General features: G+C 48.3%; 2 protein-coding genes across 6 annotated transcripts in view; both read right to left on the bottom strand.

Annotated features, from left to right (window-relative positions):
• Nucleotides 1-17,891, bottom strand: part of LOC116483633 (keratin, type I cytoskeletal 17-like) — a 137,691-nt gene that overhangs the window by 14,827 nt on the left and 104,973 nt on the right. The gene's annotated exons all lie outside the window — the stretch shown is intronic.
• ARSG (arylsulfatase G) overlaps nucleotides 1-17,891 on the bottom strand; it is a 186,525-nt gene that overhangs the window by 143,057 nt on the left and 25,577 nt on the right. For 3 of the 5 annotated variants that reach the window (XM_032177839.1, XM_032177841.2, XM_032177836.2), the window contains exon 1: nucleotides 11,517-11,590. The exons of 1 other annotated variant lie outside the window; for it this stretch is intronic. The gene's annotated coding sequence lies outside the window, so the exon portion shown is untranslated. Of the gene's footprint in view, nucleotides 1-10,818; nucleotides 10,953-11,516; nucleotides 11,591-17,891 lie in introns of those variants that run through there. One more of the 5 variants, XM_032177838.2, reaches the window with a different exon arrangement.

Genomic DNA, 17,891 nt, shown 5'->3' with positions numbered 1-17,891 from the left:
CCATCAGAGCACAACTGACTGTGAAACATCCTTGTTGACACAAGCATAAACAATTTCCCACGTCTCGTGCTCCCCACGCAGCAGCAGAGTGAACTTTAGTTGACAATCAGCTTTACCCATGATTCCTGTTCTTCTCCACGACCCCCATTTTAAAGCAGGGCTGCTAAGTGTGCTCAAGTTTGACCTCCCTTCAGTTTCCAGGCTTGCTTAGGGCTAAAGGTACTGATAAACAGCCAAATGACCCAGAGGCAGGCTGTGGGCCAGAAGCACTGAGAAGCGAATGGAATGCAGCAACCTGAAGATCTGCTGAGCAGTGTCTGAAAACACAGAGCTGAAGTCCTTGGGCTTCCTGAGCCACTCACTTCATCACCTGACCCTCGTTTCCCATGGGCCTCCCTGTGGCCAAGCATCCTCCTAGAGAACCTTGAAAACAGCTGAAATAACAAGAAGGTCGGGCAGACCTTTCTGGCAGAGGGTTCTGTTGGTTTTCCAGAGACAAAAGCATCTGATGAGCTGAGGCCAAAAAAGACAAAAGAGCAGGGGGGAGCGGGTCTCTGGGATGTGGAGTCCTGTTGTTTTACTCCCCACATCAGAACATGGTCTGTGTGCTGGCTGGGGGCCAGGAGCCATCGGGGGCTGTCAGAAGGGGCCTTGGGCATCAGCTGCTCACGTGTTGTCTGAAGCAACTCCCCAATGCATTCTGTCATTTGTCCACGAAATTTGTACTGACTGACAGGTTTTAAACCAGGTACAGTGCATACAGCTGTGAATGAAACAGACAAAAGTCCCTGCCCTCACACCACTTACTTTTTTGACAATGAGGGGAGAAACGAAATCAATAAAATATAAATAGCATGAAGAACATCAAAGAAGGAGCTCAGGCATGGGATGGAGGCTGCAAAGTTAAAGGGGGTGGTCTGGGACAATCTCATTGAGAAAATGCAATTTGGATAAGGATCTGTATGAGGTCAGGGAGGAAGCTACGCAGCCATCAGGAAGCCATGCAGGAAAGGCAGAGAAACTGGGAAAGGCTGAGGTCTGGCACAAGCAAGGAGCAGCAAAGAAGCCACTGCAGAAGCAATGGAGAGAGGAAGGGCAGGGATTAGAGTCAGAGAGGAAAGAAAGGCTTTTGCTGTGAGAGATGGGAAGCCAGAGGGATTGAGCAAGAGCAGCAGGCTCTGGTTTACATTGTAACAGAATCCCTGCCCTGTTGAGAATACACAAATGCCCTGCAGGGCAGCAGATGAAAGAAGCAGCTGAGTTAGGAGTCCCTTGCAAGGGTCCAGGTGAGTTCAGGTGAGAGACAGTGCTAGAGCAAGACAAGCAAAATGCCTAGGGCACAAAATGTCAGGAGGTGGCCCTTCTGCTCAAGTAGCCACCCTGTACTCGCACGACCTGGGCAGTGAGCACTTCCTTACATGTTGCCTCACCCTAGTCCATCCAGGTGAAAAGGAAAACCCAGTTACCACGATACCCAGGACAAAGGGTTATTTATTATCTACATGTAATAAACATCCTTGTGTCCCAGGCTTTTGCCCATAGACCCCAATATGTAATTTTGAGGCTAGCCCAACTTGGAAAGATTGCTTTCTTAGAGTGTAGGGGCCAAGGGGTAGTAGTCTAAGCTCAAAAGAAGATGCAAAAGACATCTTTGAATGCCTCTATCCAGCCTGGGAGAGCAATTTCACTTAGATAATTAAAATGCTTTTTTTTTTTTTTTTTTTGAGACCGAGTCTCACTCTGTCACCCAGGCTGGAGTGCAGTGGTGCAATCTCGGCTCACTGCAAGCTCCGCCTTCCAGGTTCACGCCATTCTCTTGCCTCAGCCTCCTGAGTAGCTGGGACTACAGGCGCCCGCCACCACGCCCAGCTAATTTTTTGTATTTTTAGTAGAGACGGGGTTTCACCGTGTTAGCCAGGATGGTCTCGATCTCCTGACCTCATGATCTACCCACCTCGGCCTCCCAAAGTGGCTTTTTTTTTTTTTTTAAAGCTTGGAGACCTCACGCCAGACACTGTTTCAGGCAATATCATTTCTGTGAACCCAACGATGCCAGGAAACCCATCCACAGGGTGCATATGACATCCTGCCTAGTTTTAGGTTCGAACCACCTGCTGAGACTGTCACAGAAGAAAGCCATGTTGCAGGAGCCAATTTGAGAGAGCCTAGGTGGCATCACACCATGCATCTAAAAACCCAGTAGCCCTGCAGAAATTATATCTGTGTCCTCGCTCACAGAGCAGAGAAAGGAGATGGACCTCTGAATAACATCTTTCCTCTAAAAGTCTATCCTCCACTTGAGAAGAAAAATCCTGAGGGGTGTGATCAAGAAGAAAGCTCCAGGTCAACTGTCTGAAATTCGCTCCCTGGAAGCCTGTTTGCCACATTTTCAAGAACTTTTTACAAAGCGGTATTTTCTTATCACTTACTAAACATTTTATTATGGAAGTTGTCAAACATACAAAAGTTGAGAAACTCACATATACTTACCCAACATCTCAATTCAACAGTTATCAACATATGCTCATGCTGACTCTCTCCTTCAATTTCCCTTTGCCTCCCTCTCCACATATGCTGGATTATTTTGAAATAAGCCCCAGGCCAGGCATGGTGGGCCACATGTGTAATCCCAGCGCTTTGGGAGGCTGAGGCAGGAGTGAGATCGCCTGCGGCCAGGGGTCAGAGGCCAGCCTGGGCAACACAGCGAGACCCCAACTCTCTGCAACAACAAAATAGCTGCATATGGTGGCATGTGCCTGTAGTCCCAGCTGCTAGGGAGGCTGAAGTGGGAAGATGGCTGGAGCTCAGGAATTCAAGGCTGCAAGTGAGCTGTGATCATGTCATTGCACTCCAGCCTGGGCAACAGAGCAAGACCCTGTCTCTTAAAAAAAAAAAAAAAAAAAAGCAATCCCAGATATCATATAATTTTATCCAAAAGTATTTTGGTATGATTCTCTAAAAGTTCTTACTATATAACTACAATTCCATAACACCCTCCTTTTAAAAATTAACAATTGGTTAGTATCATCAAAAATCCAATCAGAGTTCAAATGTCCTCCATTGTCTCATCGGTATTTTTTTTAACAGTTGGTTTGTTCTAATCAGTATCCAGACAAGGTTCACAACACATTGCACTTGGTTCACGTGTCTCTTTTCTTTTCATTTATGGCTCCCCTCCTCCTTTCTCTGCATACATTTGTGAATAAATTATGGTGTTTGCCCTGTAACATTTCTCAAATTTTGGATTTAGCTGATTGCATCCTCTATTGAAATGTTCCCTGGACCCCTGTTTTCCCGTAAACTGGCTTGTAGATCTAGGATGAGATCCAACCCAGGTTCGATTTTTTTTTGGCAAGCCCACCTTATGCATCATATCTTTCCCCTTGTCATGTTCAGCCTGATCGGTGGTTTACGTGTCAAAGTTCCATTTTTTTCAGCTGGGCGCAGTGGCTCATGCCTGTAATCCCAGCACTTTGGGAGGCCGAGGTGGGCGGATCACCTGAGGTCAGGAGTTCGAGATCTGCCTGGTCAACATGGTGAAACCCCATCTCTACTAAAAATATAAAAATTAGCCGGGCGTGGTGGTGGGTGCCTATAATCCCGGCTACTCGGGAGGCTGAGGCAGGAGAATTGCTTGAACCCAGGAGACGGAGGTTGCAGTGAGCCAACATGGTGCCACTGCACTCCAGTCTGGGCGACAGAGTGAGACGCTGTCTCAAAAAAAAAAAAAAAGTTCAATTTTTTTCCCTTTGTCATTTTTGCATGAGAATAGGAAACTTTCTCTTAAGAAAAACAGTGCTTTGTACTATCTTTTCTATTTTTGTAGATTTATCCTTGCCCTGGATCCATTCCACTTCCTCAATGAAATATGTTTTTATAAACTAAAAGTCTGTGTGTCCCCAAAATTTGTATGTTGAAGCCCTAACTCTCAGTGTGACAATATTTGAAGATAGGCCTTTGGAGGGTGATAAGGCTTAGATGAGGTCATGAGGTGATGGGATTAGTGCCTTTACAAGAAGAAACATCAGAGAACTTGCTTGCTCACTCTCTCTGCCATGTAAGGACACAGCAAGAAGGTGGCTGTCTGCAGGCCAGGAAGGGAGCCCTCACCAGGAACCAAATTGGCCAGCCTCCAGAACTGTAAACAATAAATTTCTGTTTGGGCTGTATTTTTGTAAATTTCTGTTGTTAGTCTACAGTAGTTTTCTTTTTTTTTTTTTTTTTTTTTTTTTTTGAGACAGGATCCTGCTCTGTCACCCAGGCTGGAGGGCAGTAGGGCAATCTCAGCTCACTGCAACCTCCACCTCCTGGGTTCAAGTGATTCTCATGCCTCAGCCTCCCAAGCAGCTGGGACTACAGATGCACACCACCATGCCCAGCTAACTTTTGTATTTTTAGTAGAGACAGGGTTTCACCAGACTGGTCTTGAACTCCTGACCTCAAAGTGATCCACCCACCTCACCCTCCCAAAGTGCTGGGATTACAGACGTGGGGCACCAAGCCCAGCCTAGTCCATGGTATTTTATTATGGCATCCTGAGCACCCCAAGACAGATTCCCCTAAAGTTTTACCTGGGAATCTCTGAAGCCAAGGCTCAGGTAGGGGCAGAAATAGGGGTAAGACCCAAATTTAGGAAAAAAACAATTTAGTGAAGCAGTTACTTAGCAAATTTGCCTTTTGGGGAATTGACTTTTGAGATGTGTTGTCTTATTTCCAGAGGAGTATGTATCCAAGATTCAGCAGTAATTTGCTAGCTGTGTGACCATGGATATGTTACAGAATCTCTTTGTGTCTCAGTTTCCTCCCTTACCTGAAAAATGGAGTTTTGGCCTGGAATTAGATGTCGGGAAAAAAAAAAAAAGAGTCACAGTAAATTTTCTCAACCCCAAACACAATGTGAGAATGAAATAATCCAACCCAAGTTCTCAGTAAGTGCTAGGAAATATTGGCTACTGTTAGTCCATCTCTTGATTGTTTTGAGGATAAAGGGATAATAAATATGAGAACACACTAAAAATGTGCTATGCAAGCCAAAGCATTACTAACATTAAAATAAAACATAATGGCCGGGCACAGTGGCTCACGCCTGTAATCCCAACACTCTGGGATGCCAAGACAGGAGGATCACCTGACCCCAGGAGTTCCAGACCAACCTGGGCAACACAGCAAGACCCCATCTCTATTAGAAAAAAAAAATTTTAATTTTAAAAAAAGATAAAAACATAACTATTCTGAGTATAGATGGCAAAATCCAGACTCCCTGCAGCTACTGGCTGAACCTGCCAGAATTGTTTGTTAAGCAAGCTCTGATGCTGGTTTCTGAACCTAGAGAAGACAGAAGCTACAAACACGCCACCATAGTCACAAACAAGGCAAAGAGGAAATAAAGAGTAATTTCAGTTTGCATTTTCAACATTCCAAACTATGGCTCTTTGTTACACAATCCCATGACTATCTGTGCCATCTTGGCTAAACCTGAGCCAGGTCCCTTCAGCTAAGCAGACTCTAATAATAGCTGGCATCCTTGGAGTATGCTGCCTTCCAGCAAATCTGGTTTCGGACAATTTAACAATATGAGGTCAAGATGTAGGGTGCGTGTGAGGGGACTCTCCCCTTTGTTGATGTTAATTGAAAATGGAAGTTACATTTCCATATCAGAAACATTTCAAAAGAACTCTTTGTCCAGGATGCTTGGCTAGCTAGGTGCTCAAGCAAGAAAGATCCACAACTCCAGGGCAGAAACTCTGTAAAGGCAAGGACATTCTGTATAGTTTATGCACTGCATAATTCCAGTACCCGGCCCAGAAGGTATTCAGTCAATATTTGCTGGATGAGTGCATGTAACGTGAACATCGACAGCCCAGCCTGTTCTGCCCCGCCCTGTCAACTTCATCTCATCATTCCCCTAAACTTAGATGACTTTTCTAAGTTCTTTCTTGGAAGACATTCACTTGTAATTCTCACTTGTAAAATTGCACTTGTTGAAATGTTGTTTTAGGTAACAATCACATGTGTCCTGTCTTCTGAACTAAACTATACATGCTATGAGAGAAGGAACCACATCCTCTGAGGTGTGGTTTTGTGGCCTGGGAGACAACAGCAGTTGTCAGTGCTCACGAGTGGGCTATGGATGAGCAGAGGCTGCTTGGATGGATGGATGGATGGATGAATGATGGGTGTGGGAAGGAAGGATGGAGGGATGGATGCTCCCTGGACCCAGTCCTGCTGTGTATCCCTACAAAGCTCACCTAACTCCACAGCCCCCCACCGATCACAGCAGGGCGGGGCCCCTCCTCACCATTTGCCCACAACACAATCCTGTAGCATCCTTGTAGTTTCTTCGCATCGTTCCCTAGCCATCTGGAAACTCGTGGAGGCACTGGTCCTAAAGGGTTAAAATGGAAGCTTAACATTGCCTATTGTTCCTGGGAATCTAGAAGCACAGGACAGGAGGTACCTGTTTAGACAAGATAGGGAAAGTCAGCATCTCCCTTTAGGCAAGAAACACAGCAGGAGAGCAGGTTTTTATTCTTTGGGCCTTGAGGAACAGGGCAGGTGGAGCAACTTCAACAACTATTCGAAGAAAGCGTGACTCGATCTGGGCAAAATCCACTGGTCCCATACACAGCCCTTCCCAATATTGCCAATGAGCTCTCACAACCCACAACTGTGTCATACAGTTTAATGTGACATGCATTCACTCCTAAATGTAATGTGATTTAAATAATTTTGTTCTGCGATTTGGAGTTGGTTGGTTGGTTTGAGACAGGGTCTTACTCTGTTGCCCAGGCTGGAGTGCAGTGGTGTGACAGCACCTTCACACCCCAGCTAATTTTTTAAAAAAATATATTTTTTAGGCTGGAGCAGTGGCTCACGCCTATAATCCCAGCACTGTGGGAGGCTGAGGTGGGTGGATCACCTGAGGCCGGGAGTTTGAGACCAGCCTGGCCAACGTGGTAAAACCCTGTCTCTACTAAAAGTACAAAAATTAGCCAGGCATGGTGGCGCACACCTGTAGTCCCAGCTACCTGTGAGGCTGAGGCAGGAGAATTGCTTGATCGTGCCACTGCACTCCAGCCTGGGCAACAGAGGAAGACTCCATCTCAAAAAAAAAAAAAAAAAATTGTTTTAGATACAGTGTCTTGCCGTGTTGCCCAGGCTAGTCTCAAACTGCCTTCAAGCAATCCTCCTGCCTTCATGCCAAAAGCGCTAGGATTATCACACTCAGCCTGGGTTTGTTTTTTAGGACTTTTGCAACAGGCTCGAGATAATTTATAGAAGCCTCCCGGAGGCTGTGTTCTCTATTTTTTTTTTTAATTTTTAAGCAGTAATGGATGGCAAAACTACAGGAGCAGTCAACTATTAAGACTGAGAAGCCTAGGAATGAAATTCAGTACTGATCAAGTAAAAGTTACTTCAGAGTTCATGACAGGCACCAACGATACATCGATACTGCACCAAATGGTAATGGGCATGACAGAAATCAATCATCGCCCGCCCCCACACACACGAGTGGGAAGGTGACCTCACTGTCCCCAAATACAGAATGGCCTCACCTACCTCCTACCTTCCTCCCATGCTGTTCACCTCTCCCCTGGCTCAGCAACCCTTGCCAGTTCTTCCAAGGTCCTCTCTGCCAGTTGAAGGCTTCCCTGATTGCCATGCTCCTCAATCCCCCAGGAATCACAGGTTGAAAGAGTCGCAGCCAAGAGATAGGGAACCTGACCATGAGCCAATCCCAGTGCTAAGCCCCTTGCACGTGTTAATTCAGTTAACTTAGCAACTGTACTAAGCCATGCACACAACTCTGTAGTATTATTATTATCATCGTCATCACTATCTGTGCCTCAGAACCCCTTGGCAAATCTTTAAATTCCCCCAGAAGTGTGTGTTTCCCAGTTTGAAGGGCCCCTGCCTTCCTACAAACTGTGAAATTTGAGGGGGGGAGTGCTGCAGGGGAGGACCCCAAATCACAAAATAATTCTAGCAGAACTACCTGGACCATCGGTTCACTGTTGCTAGATGGCGGAGTGTGTGAAGTTCCTGGCCAACTGGAGAAGCAGATATTAAAGTTTTAAAGCAAGAAATTGCTTCAGTGGCATACAAGTCACAAGCCCCTGGGTCGGAGCATGGTGGGTGGAACAGAGACCGGAAGAGGAAGAATGGAAGGGTGGGTGGGCCATCAGAGCCTCCCATGGAAGCCCCCTTCACATACTCTCCCTTTTTGATGGCTGCCCTGAAGAGTCAGCCCCCAAAAGCAGGCTTGCGGGACCCTCTTCCCAGAGCTCCAGATCAGATTCCTTTCAGTCTACTTACCCAAGTTGAAGTTCTCACAGGCTGGTAAATGCAGTGAGCTTATTTGCAAGCCAGGGTCATATCTGCCTAGCAACCCAACACGAAGACTTGAAGGACTATAAACGTGGACAGAGAACAGGCAGGCCAACTTTACACAAAGGAATCTGTTCTCATGCAAATGACCCTATGCAAGAGGGCTAAAAGAGGGAGCCTTGGGGACAGCTCTGAAGAGCCAATTTTTTCCCCAAGAAGATGTTGGGGGTCTTCTTAAGGGCATCATGATGGCCTTGCCCACTGTAAAGGAAAGTCGAGAGGGGGCTCTGCCTGCCACTTGGGATCAGGCAGACACAACAGGAGAGGCTAAGAGGGGTGCTGAGCCCTTCACTTGATTTCCTGATTTTTCTGGTCCTGTACTCCAGACTCCAAAGGTTCTTTTGTTCTTATTTAGAACTAAACAGAGTTAGTTTTGTTTGGGGGCGAGGGGGTGTTGATTAGCATGGCAATGCAGTGCTTTCTCTGGAGAAGTTAAAAAAGCAGGGGTTTTCACGCTTGGTCTCACTAGGATTGAGGGAACAAGGTGAAGCCAGCCTCTAACTAGGGTGGGCAAAAGTCATGTTGCGTGACTTTTTTGTGACTAGCAAGGCTGTGCTTAGGTTGGGTTTCCAGCCACCTCTCCATTATTCAAACAGAGATGGCAAATGGCATCTTTGGATGAGCTCTAGTGGTAAAAAGCGCTAGTGTGTATCTATAAACATGGTGTAACCTGCCGGGCGCGGTGGCTCACGCTTGTAATCCCAGCACTTTGGGAGGCCGAGGCGGGCGGATCACGAGGTCAGGAGATCGAGACCACGGTGAAACCCCGTCTCTACTAAAAATACAAAAAAATTAGCCGGGTGTGGTGGCGGGCGCCTGTAGTCCCAGCTACTCGGAGAGGCTGAGGCAGGAGAATGGCGTGAACCCGGGAGGCGGAGCTCACAGTGAGCCGAGATCGCGCCACTGCACTCCAGCCTGGGCGACAGAGCGAGACTCCATCTCAAAAAAAAAAAAAAAAAAAAAAAACATGGTGTAACCTTAGGTCAATCCCTCTAGTGCTCAGTGTCTCAACTTTCCTCATCTGTGAAATGGGAATAATGAGTGTCAACTACAGAAGGTTACTGATGCGGTTAAAATTGCACTTAATTGTATGGCACTTAATGCAGTGTTGAGGACAAAGCAAACATTAAAAAATGATTAATATTAATAAAATATAAGAACAGTAATACATTAGTAGTAACAAAAATCTATTATTATTATTATTAGAATCATGCTCCCCAAAAGCCAGGTTTCACTTGCTCAAACATGCAGATGTGATTTTTCCAATCATTCATTCACTCCTGAGGCTTTAGGCATAATTTGTGTAATTTTTTAAATCAAGAGACTGAAGTACGGAGATTTTATGTGACTTGCTTCGAGTCACTCAGGTATAAATGGCTGGCTGCACCTTTAGGTTCCTAAGACATACAGAATATGCTGTCGTATTGCACATGACATTTCCATACAGAGTACAGTAACAGGTCCTAAATATTAAAGTGTAAGATCCTAAATATCAAAGATTATCTTACAGGCAGCCCTGCATTAGCATGAAGTGTTCAAATCAGTTTCTAAATATCATTATATGTGGATCCTTTGAAGAACAACTCAAAAAAGGCTCTCTCTCACAGGGAGTGTGTTGGAGTCAGCAATTAATTGGCCTTGGTAAAGCATAAATAACAGCAGCAAGAGCTAATGGGTACTGAGGCCTTACGAAATGCCAGTCACTGCGATCCGCACTTTACAAGTACCATAAATTAAACCCTCCAATTCTGGGAATACCACCTCCATCCCCATTTTACAGATCTGGAGAAATTAACGCTCTATGAGGTTACATTACGCCTACAAGCTTGCAAAGCTACTCAGCGGCCCCCTGGCTGTACAGTACTGGCCATACAAGGCACCCTGTACCAACGAATCTTCTCCCCACTTACACAACCAGAACTTGTCAACGGCAAAGGATGGCATTTATCTCAGGAGAGCCTATCCCAAAATGGTGAGAGAAATCGGCGAGCAAGGAAGGATTTTTATTAAAATTCAGATCGCCGACTCCTCCCGGTGGCGACCCTCCGTGCACGCACTCCCAAACTAGGCTCTCTTGCGTTTCTGACATCAGAACCACATTCCCCGAACCCCAATGAAGGCAGCAGCCGGCGCCAAAGTCTGCAGACGAATGCAAATAACATGGCCTTTGCTTCCAAGCAGTTTCCAAATTTGCCCTCGGGATGTGAGGTAGAGACCAAGAAGCTAAGTTTGCGCCCCCGCAGGCTCTGAAATGTCTAGGATCTGACACATGCTTTGTCCCCATGAGGCGCTCCTAACTGAGGTTTCGCGTGCATCATTCGCTTAGTTCACAGTGACCTTGGGGTCGGGGACTACGGGATGAGGGGCACGGACCGTCTAAACCTCCAGGTCCCTTACAGACGGCTCCCCGCGGGTACGGGAGCCATGCACCTGTGCCGACGCCGTCTCTGCCTGGAGGGTGCGCGCGTGCCCCGGGCCGGGGATGCTGACTCAGCCCGGCTGCTCACATTCCTTTCGCGCAACGCGGATGCTGTTGCTGCCGCTGCTGCCGGTGCAGCAAAGTGGGGGAAGCAAGGCACCCGCAGCGGCCCGGCCGCTCGCTTCCTGGGGCCCACTGCGGCACTCCCTCCCCACCGCCGGAAGGGGAACTGTGGGGGTGCGCGAGTTGACGAAACTGGGGGAAGTGGGCGCTGCAGGAGGAACTCAGGCGCCGCGCGCGCAGCTCACACCCAAACTGGAAGGAACCTGTTCTGCTCCGGGCGGGCGCGAAGCCGCAGCAGCCGCGAGCGCCGCGCGGGATCAGCCCCGGCGCGCGCGTTCCCCCTCCCCGCTAAATCCCTAAATCCTCAGGGCGCGGGCGGGACTGGGCAGTGGGCGCGCCAGGAAGGCGCCCGGAGGTGGGGACGGGGACCCGCGCGCGCGCGCCTGGCCGAGATGCTCCGAGACAGGGTGCAGGCGCCCCCCAACACCCTGCACGCTCGCGCTCCTACTAGCGTTGCAGCAAAGCTCCGGGGTCTGGGCGGGTCACGCGCGCAGAGGCGTGCCTGGGTTGGGAGATCGGGGCGTTGTGCCCAGGACCCCGGCGGCGCTGGCGGGGGCGGCCCGGCCCCGGAACGCGACGCGGTTACCTTTCGTGACCCCCAGCCCAGGCTGCAGGCGGGCGGGCGCGCGCCCGGCGCGGCTCAGGTCCACGTGGGCCGGCGCGCGCGCGCCAGGCAGGCCCCCTCCTTGGCTGCGCTCGGCGCTCGCAGCACATGGTCGGCGGCGGCGCGCCCCCGAGGCCGGCGGAGACCGGCTGCAGCCGGTATAGGATAAGAGCTAGGCAGCGACGCGGGGCCGGGGCGCGGGCGGCAGCACGCACGGCCCGGGTCGCAGGCGGCCGGGGTGGGGGGCGGGGGGAGGGTGTGGCTCGGGTGCCCGCGTCGCGGGAGTGGGTGGAGGGCCCGGGCGCTCTGGCCTCACCAGCCCGAGCCAACTTGCGCTAGAGTCGGTCCCGCCCCCTAAGGGGTTAATCCTTTTCTCATGTTACCGAGCGGCTTATAAGGAGGGGGAGGCCAAGCCTCCGCCTTATTGGGAGCCTTTTGGGGTTTATTCTCTTCCCTTCTAACTTGGTGAGTTGGTTTATTATTTTACATGTTTAAAAGTTTGATTGTGGGGTGTGGGTTGTTTTTTAAAAAATATGTGTTGGGGCCTTTTTTTGGGATGGGAGGCGGAGGAGACCACTGAACATCTTCACATTTTGGAAAGGTTATTCCCAAAAATATTCGCTCTGACAGTTAGGAATGCCCAGGGCCACCGGCATGACGCGCTCGCGCCGGTGTGGGTAGCTGAGAGTTGAATGTCCGTAACCCTGGTACAGTTGGGTCCCGGAAGATACCTAAAGGCACGCCTGGCCTTTGAGTGCCCCCTGCCCCGGGTTGGGGGCTCCGGGACGTCGGAAGAGTCGGGGGCTCCAGGCTCAGCCCCTCCGCGGATTTTCCGCATGAAGTTGCTTGCGCGTCGCAGGAGCGAAATGTCAGAGGTACCTTCCTTCCCCAGGCTGGCGCGCGCACGCAGGGCAGCCACTGAGGCAGCGCGAGGGAAAGTGGGGCTCCCTGCCTCCCCCGACCCCCAAACACAGCACTCCCTGGGGCGGCCACTGTTTGTCCCCTGCGGGAAGGCGGGGATTTCCCGGCAGAGCGCGGGTCTTCCACCTGGACGGTCAGAACTGTCAGCGGCTGACGGCGGGTCCCGCGCAACTTCAAGGTTCCCGGGCTGCCAACCGCAGGAAAGCGCTGGTGTCGCCGAGCAGTTCCGTAGCAAGGGAAGATGGTTTTGCAGAGGAAATGGGTTATTTCCTTCTAGGTTGTTGTCGTCTTTTCTTTTTATTCCCCCAACCCTAGCAAGACAGGTCATAGAAGTTTGTTAGGTGGCGTATATAAAATGTCACCAAACACGGGGGGCGTCAGTCTTAGAAAAAGCTCCCCGGAGCCAACTGGGGAAGAGCAATTACAACTTGTCAACCTGGAAGCCGGTTTTGTTTGCACGGTTAGACACTCCGTGCCAGCTCCTTCTCGCAGGAGATGGTTTCTACCCCGGGAATAAGATTTCTCAGTGATCTGATTGTTTTTGCAAATCATGGTAAGATAGGTGTCTTGTTTGTAAAAAGATGACAAGTGCTTATGCTGAAATCTCTAAACCATGCATCTCCCCATGTCCCAAGCACGGTTATGTGGCATTTTTGGGGCCAACAATACATCCGGCCAGATGATATAATAGAAACCCCTCTTCTCATAATTAAGGGAAGGGTGTCCAAAATAGGAACTTACAGTATGTAAATAAACAATGCAGCCAAGTGGAAAAGCTCCTTCCAGTGTAATGAGTACCACTAACCCTGAGTTTTCCTTCTGTGGTTTCCGAAAAAGGACTTTCCTCAGTGGAACTCCTGAGGAAGACACTTAAATTAGGGGCTCAGGTTTCAACACCATAGTCTTGTAAAATGGTGACTCGGTTGCAGCCAGTGATTCAACATCGTGAGGCAGCTATCCAGGTTAGGTTTGGAAATTTTTTTTAAATAGAGAATGCAAACGAACTTTAGCCAAATACAGACTGGTTTTGACAACTTGGGCCAGAAACAACTTGTCAAAGCTGTTCTCCGGGCTACGCCTTTAAGAAGAAGAGAAATCCGCAGTGCTTTTTCTCGGGGTCTGCCTACAACAGTAGCCACCCCATTTCTATCCAGAGCCTGCGTTTTGAACCTTGCTCTTAGCTGACCCTAGAATAACTCTGATGGTGTACAATAATCCAATGCTTTTCATGCCCTCGGGCCAAATCTTCTCTCAACAAATTAAATCACAGCGAAACTCCCAAGGATAGCGGATTTCCAAGCCTTTGGCAAGATACCTACTTATTTATTTGTTTAGAGGTAGGGTCTCACTCCCATCATGGGAGTGCAGTAGCGTGATCTCTGCTCATTGCAGCCTCGACCTCCCGGGCTCAAGCGATCCTCCCACCTCATTTTTAATTTTTTTGTAGAGACACAGTCTCACTATGTTGCCTGGGTTGGTCTCAAACTCCTGGGCTCAAGCAATCTGCCTGCTTCGGCCTCCCTAATTGCTGGGATTATAGGCATGAGCTACCGCACCCAGCCAATACTCATTTATTTAAGGGGACACTTAACCACATGCTACTAGGAAATCCTCCAAACTGCCCGTGGATTGTGTCATTGTACTTCCTCCAGAAGAACACTAGGGTGAAGGGAAGATGGCTGCCAGGAACCGCCATTCAGAATTGTCGGGTTTTATAAGTTGGAAAAGGCTTGAGAGACTCCCCTGACAACCCATGCTTTACAGATGATAGATGTTCTAGAAGTTCGGGATTCAGTGGTTTCCATAACTGTGCAGCCAGTTAATGGTACACAGAAATTAACAAATATGGCCTAAGAGCTTTAAGAAGACCAACTCTTGGGCCTTGCCTTCAAAGGGCTTAGAAGGATTAAAGCAAGTGACGGTCAAAGGCTATCATAGAAGTATAGACTATTAGGGCAGGAAGAGATCTAAGCTCATCAGAGTCTAGTTCAACTCCCTTTTTTACATTTACCTTGATTTTACATTGACATTGAAAATAGGGAAGCGAAGTGACTTGCCTAAATTCCATCATCCTTAAAGCAGGGGTTGATGGGCAGGATGACTCAGCTTGCCTCACCAGTTAGATCCCTACACAGCTGAAAAATATCCCTACCCATCAGATAAATTCACATGGCCACAAACCAAAGTGGACAGATAAACTTTTATATTCTGGAACTTACAGAGGCTTCTGCATAAATGAGTGCAAAATTCAGGCCTCAGTTGCTTTGTTTGCAAAGACAGAAGGTTTGGCCTTCTGCTGAAGGAATGGAAAAAAGAAAAGGAGAAGGCCGGGCACGGTGGCTCACGCCTGTAATCCCAGCACTTTGGGAGGCTGAGGCAGGCGGATCACAAGGTCAGGAGTTTGAGATCAGTCTGACCAACATGGTGAAACCCTTTCTCTACTAAAAATACCAAAAAAAAAAAAAAAAAAAAAAAATTAGCCAGGCGTGGTGGCACGCCTTTAATCCCAGCTACTCAGGAGGCTGAGGCAGGAGAGTCGCTGGAACATGGGAGGCAGAGCTTGCAGTGAGCGATCGCACCACTGTGCTCCAGCCTGGGAGACAGACTGAGACTCCATCCCCTCCAAGAAAGAAGAAAAGAAAAGAAGGAAGGAAAGAAGGAAGGAAGGAAGGAAGGGAAAAGAAGGGAGGGAGGGGGAGAGAGAGAGAGAAAGAAAAAGAAAGAAAAGAAAAGAAAAAAGGGAGAAGAGTCTAGGAAGCGTTTTATTCTGCAACCAAGCTCTTTCTCCCCTTATGACTGGGTTTTTGAAGGAAAGACCCTGTGCATGACTTTACTTAAATAGAGACATTATCACCCAGGAAGGTTTAGAAACCAGGTTATCCTGATATTACTTTATATTGTGGTCTTATCTTCAAAGCTAAATATAATAGGACATAGGATGCTTTAGGATGATAAAGGCATAAACCTTGGGGGTAGGACGGGGTTCAAGGTGTCATCTTTCCTTGATGGAGATCTCAGTTATAAAAAGAAAAGAAAGCTTCTGTCCAAAAACCGAAGAATGCAGGTGAAAGTTATATGTGACTAGCTAGAATAGAATAGCTCAGACCTAAAGCAGAGTTTTTTAAAAAAACTAAGGAATTAACTTCCCAGCAGGGGCTCAGAAAGGAAATAGAAATGAATAGTCCCAGGTGAGGTGGCTCACACGTTTAATACTATCACTTTGGGAGGCCGAGGTGGGAGGATCGCTTGAGTCCGGGAGTTCCAGACCAGCCTAGGCAACATAGGGAGACCCTGTCTCTATTAAAGAAAAAAAAAGAAGAAGGCTGGACATGGTGGCTCACGCCTGTAATCCCAGCACTATCGTTTAGATACTATCTAACGTTTAATACTATCACTTTGGGAGGCCGAAGCAGGCAGATCACCTGGCATTAGAAGTCCAAGACCAGCCTGACCAACATGGTGAAACTCCATCTCTACTAAAACAAAATTAGCCGGGCGTGGTGGCGCACGCGTATAATCCCAGCTTCTTGGGAGGCTAAGGCAGGAGAATCACTTGAACCCAGGAGGTGGAGGTTGCAGTGAGCTGACATCGTGCCATGGCACTCCAGCCTGGGCAACAAGAGCGAAACTCCATCTCCAAAAACAAAAACAAAAAGTCCACCATCTTCTAAACAGCTGTCATAGAATAGATCTAAGCAATGACCAGCTAGCTACTTTACACCCATGTTTGCAAGAACTATCTAGCATTTACACTTTCTTCGCGCTCAGTTTCCTTGGGCCACCAGGCTTGGCTTGAGCCATTAGTTGATTAATAGAATTCAATACTAAATTCAAAAGTATCAGCTGTTTCTCACACCTGTAATCCCATACTTTGGGAGGCCAAGGCAGGCAGATCACTTGAGGTCAAGAGTTGGAGACCAGCCTAGCCAGCATGATGAAACCTCATCTCTACTAAAAATACAAAAATTAGCCGGGCATGGTGGTGGGCGCCTGTAATCCCAGCTACTCAGGAGGCTGAGGCAGGAGAATCGCTTGAATCCTGGAGGCTAAGGTTGCAGTGAGCCAAGATCGTGCCACTGCACTTCAGCCTACGTGACATAGCAAGACTCCATCTCAAAAAAATTAAATAAAATAAAATGATCTCCTGTAGGCTTGTACAGCAGGAGCCCTGGAAGGCAGGAGATTCAGTACTGGGCTATTTCAGTAAAGTCCTTTCACCTCTTGGGGATCAGTTTCCCGATTTTACAAAATGAATAAGATTTTACAAAGAGGAATTGAAAAAGATGACCTCAATTTTCCCCTTCAGCTTTAACATTCAATAATTCTAACTCTATTCAGGGGTTACAGATTCATCCTAACCCCATCCGTTTTGCAAGTGTAAATGTCTGATGATACAGGCAAGGGAAGAGAGGAAAGGGGCAGCTGGCACCAGAACTTCAGTGCTGGCCAGACAGAGCCTTCTCATGATGGCAGGTAATCTCAGCTCATACAAAAACTGCAGTCTGGTCCCACTCATCTAAATGCAGTCCACAGCCTGGTCCACGTGGTGAGACCCTGTCTTTACAAAAAATAAAAATTATGCCAGGCGTGGTGGCTCACACCTGTAATCCCAGCACTTTGGGAGGCCGAGGTGGGTGGATCATGAGGTCAGGAGTTCCAGACCAGCCTGGCCAACATGGTGAAACCCCGTCTCTACTAACAATACAAAAAATTAGCTGGTCATGGTGGCGGGCGTCTGTAATCCCAGCTACTTGGGAGGCTGAGGCAAAGAATTGCTTGAACTCGGGGGGTGGAGGTGGCAGTGAGCCGAAATCATGCCACTGCACTCCAGCCTGGACTCCATCTCAAAACATAAATAAAAATAAAAATAAAAAAATAAAAAAAATTGGCTGGGCATGGTGGCACATACCTATAGTCCTAGCCACTTGAGAGGCTGAGGAGGGTCACTTGAGCCCAGGAGTTTTTTTGTTTTTGTTTTTTGAGACGGAGTCTCATTCTTGTCACCCAGGCTGGAGCGCAGCGGCACAATCTCAGCTCACTGCAACCTCTGCCTCCTGGGTTCAAGCAGTTCTCCCACCACAGCCTCCCGAGTAGCTGGGAGTACAGGTGCACACCACCACGCCAGGCTAATTTTTGTAATTTTAGTAGAGACGGGGTTTCACCATGTTGGCCAGGCTGATCTCGAAACCTGACCTAAGGCAATCCACCCACCTCGGCCTCCCAAAGTGCTGGGATTACAGGTGTGAGCCACTGCGCCCAGAACAAGCCCAGGAGTTTTGAGGCTGCAGTGAGCTATGATCGTGCCACTGCACTCCACGTCTCTCTAGGGTCTTTATCAAATTTTATCACTATATGTTTTGTTTCAAGGTGGTCCTGAGCCCTCCATTAAAACTCTTAAGACCTTCTGGGCACATTTCTGGGTTAGAATAACTGTGC

This window comes from Hylobates moloch, unplaced genomic scaffold (assembly GCF_009828535.3).
Source record: "Hylobates moloch isolate HMO894 unplaced genomic scaffold, HMol_V3 SCAFFOLD_15, whole genome shotgun sequence".
Classification (NCBI taxonomy): Eukaryota; Metazoa; Chordata; class Mammalia; order Primates; family Hylobatidae; genus Hylobates; species Hylobates moloch.
This window is presented reverse-complemented; position numbering and strand designations above follow the sequence as displayed.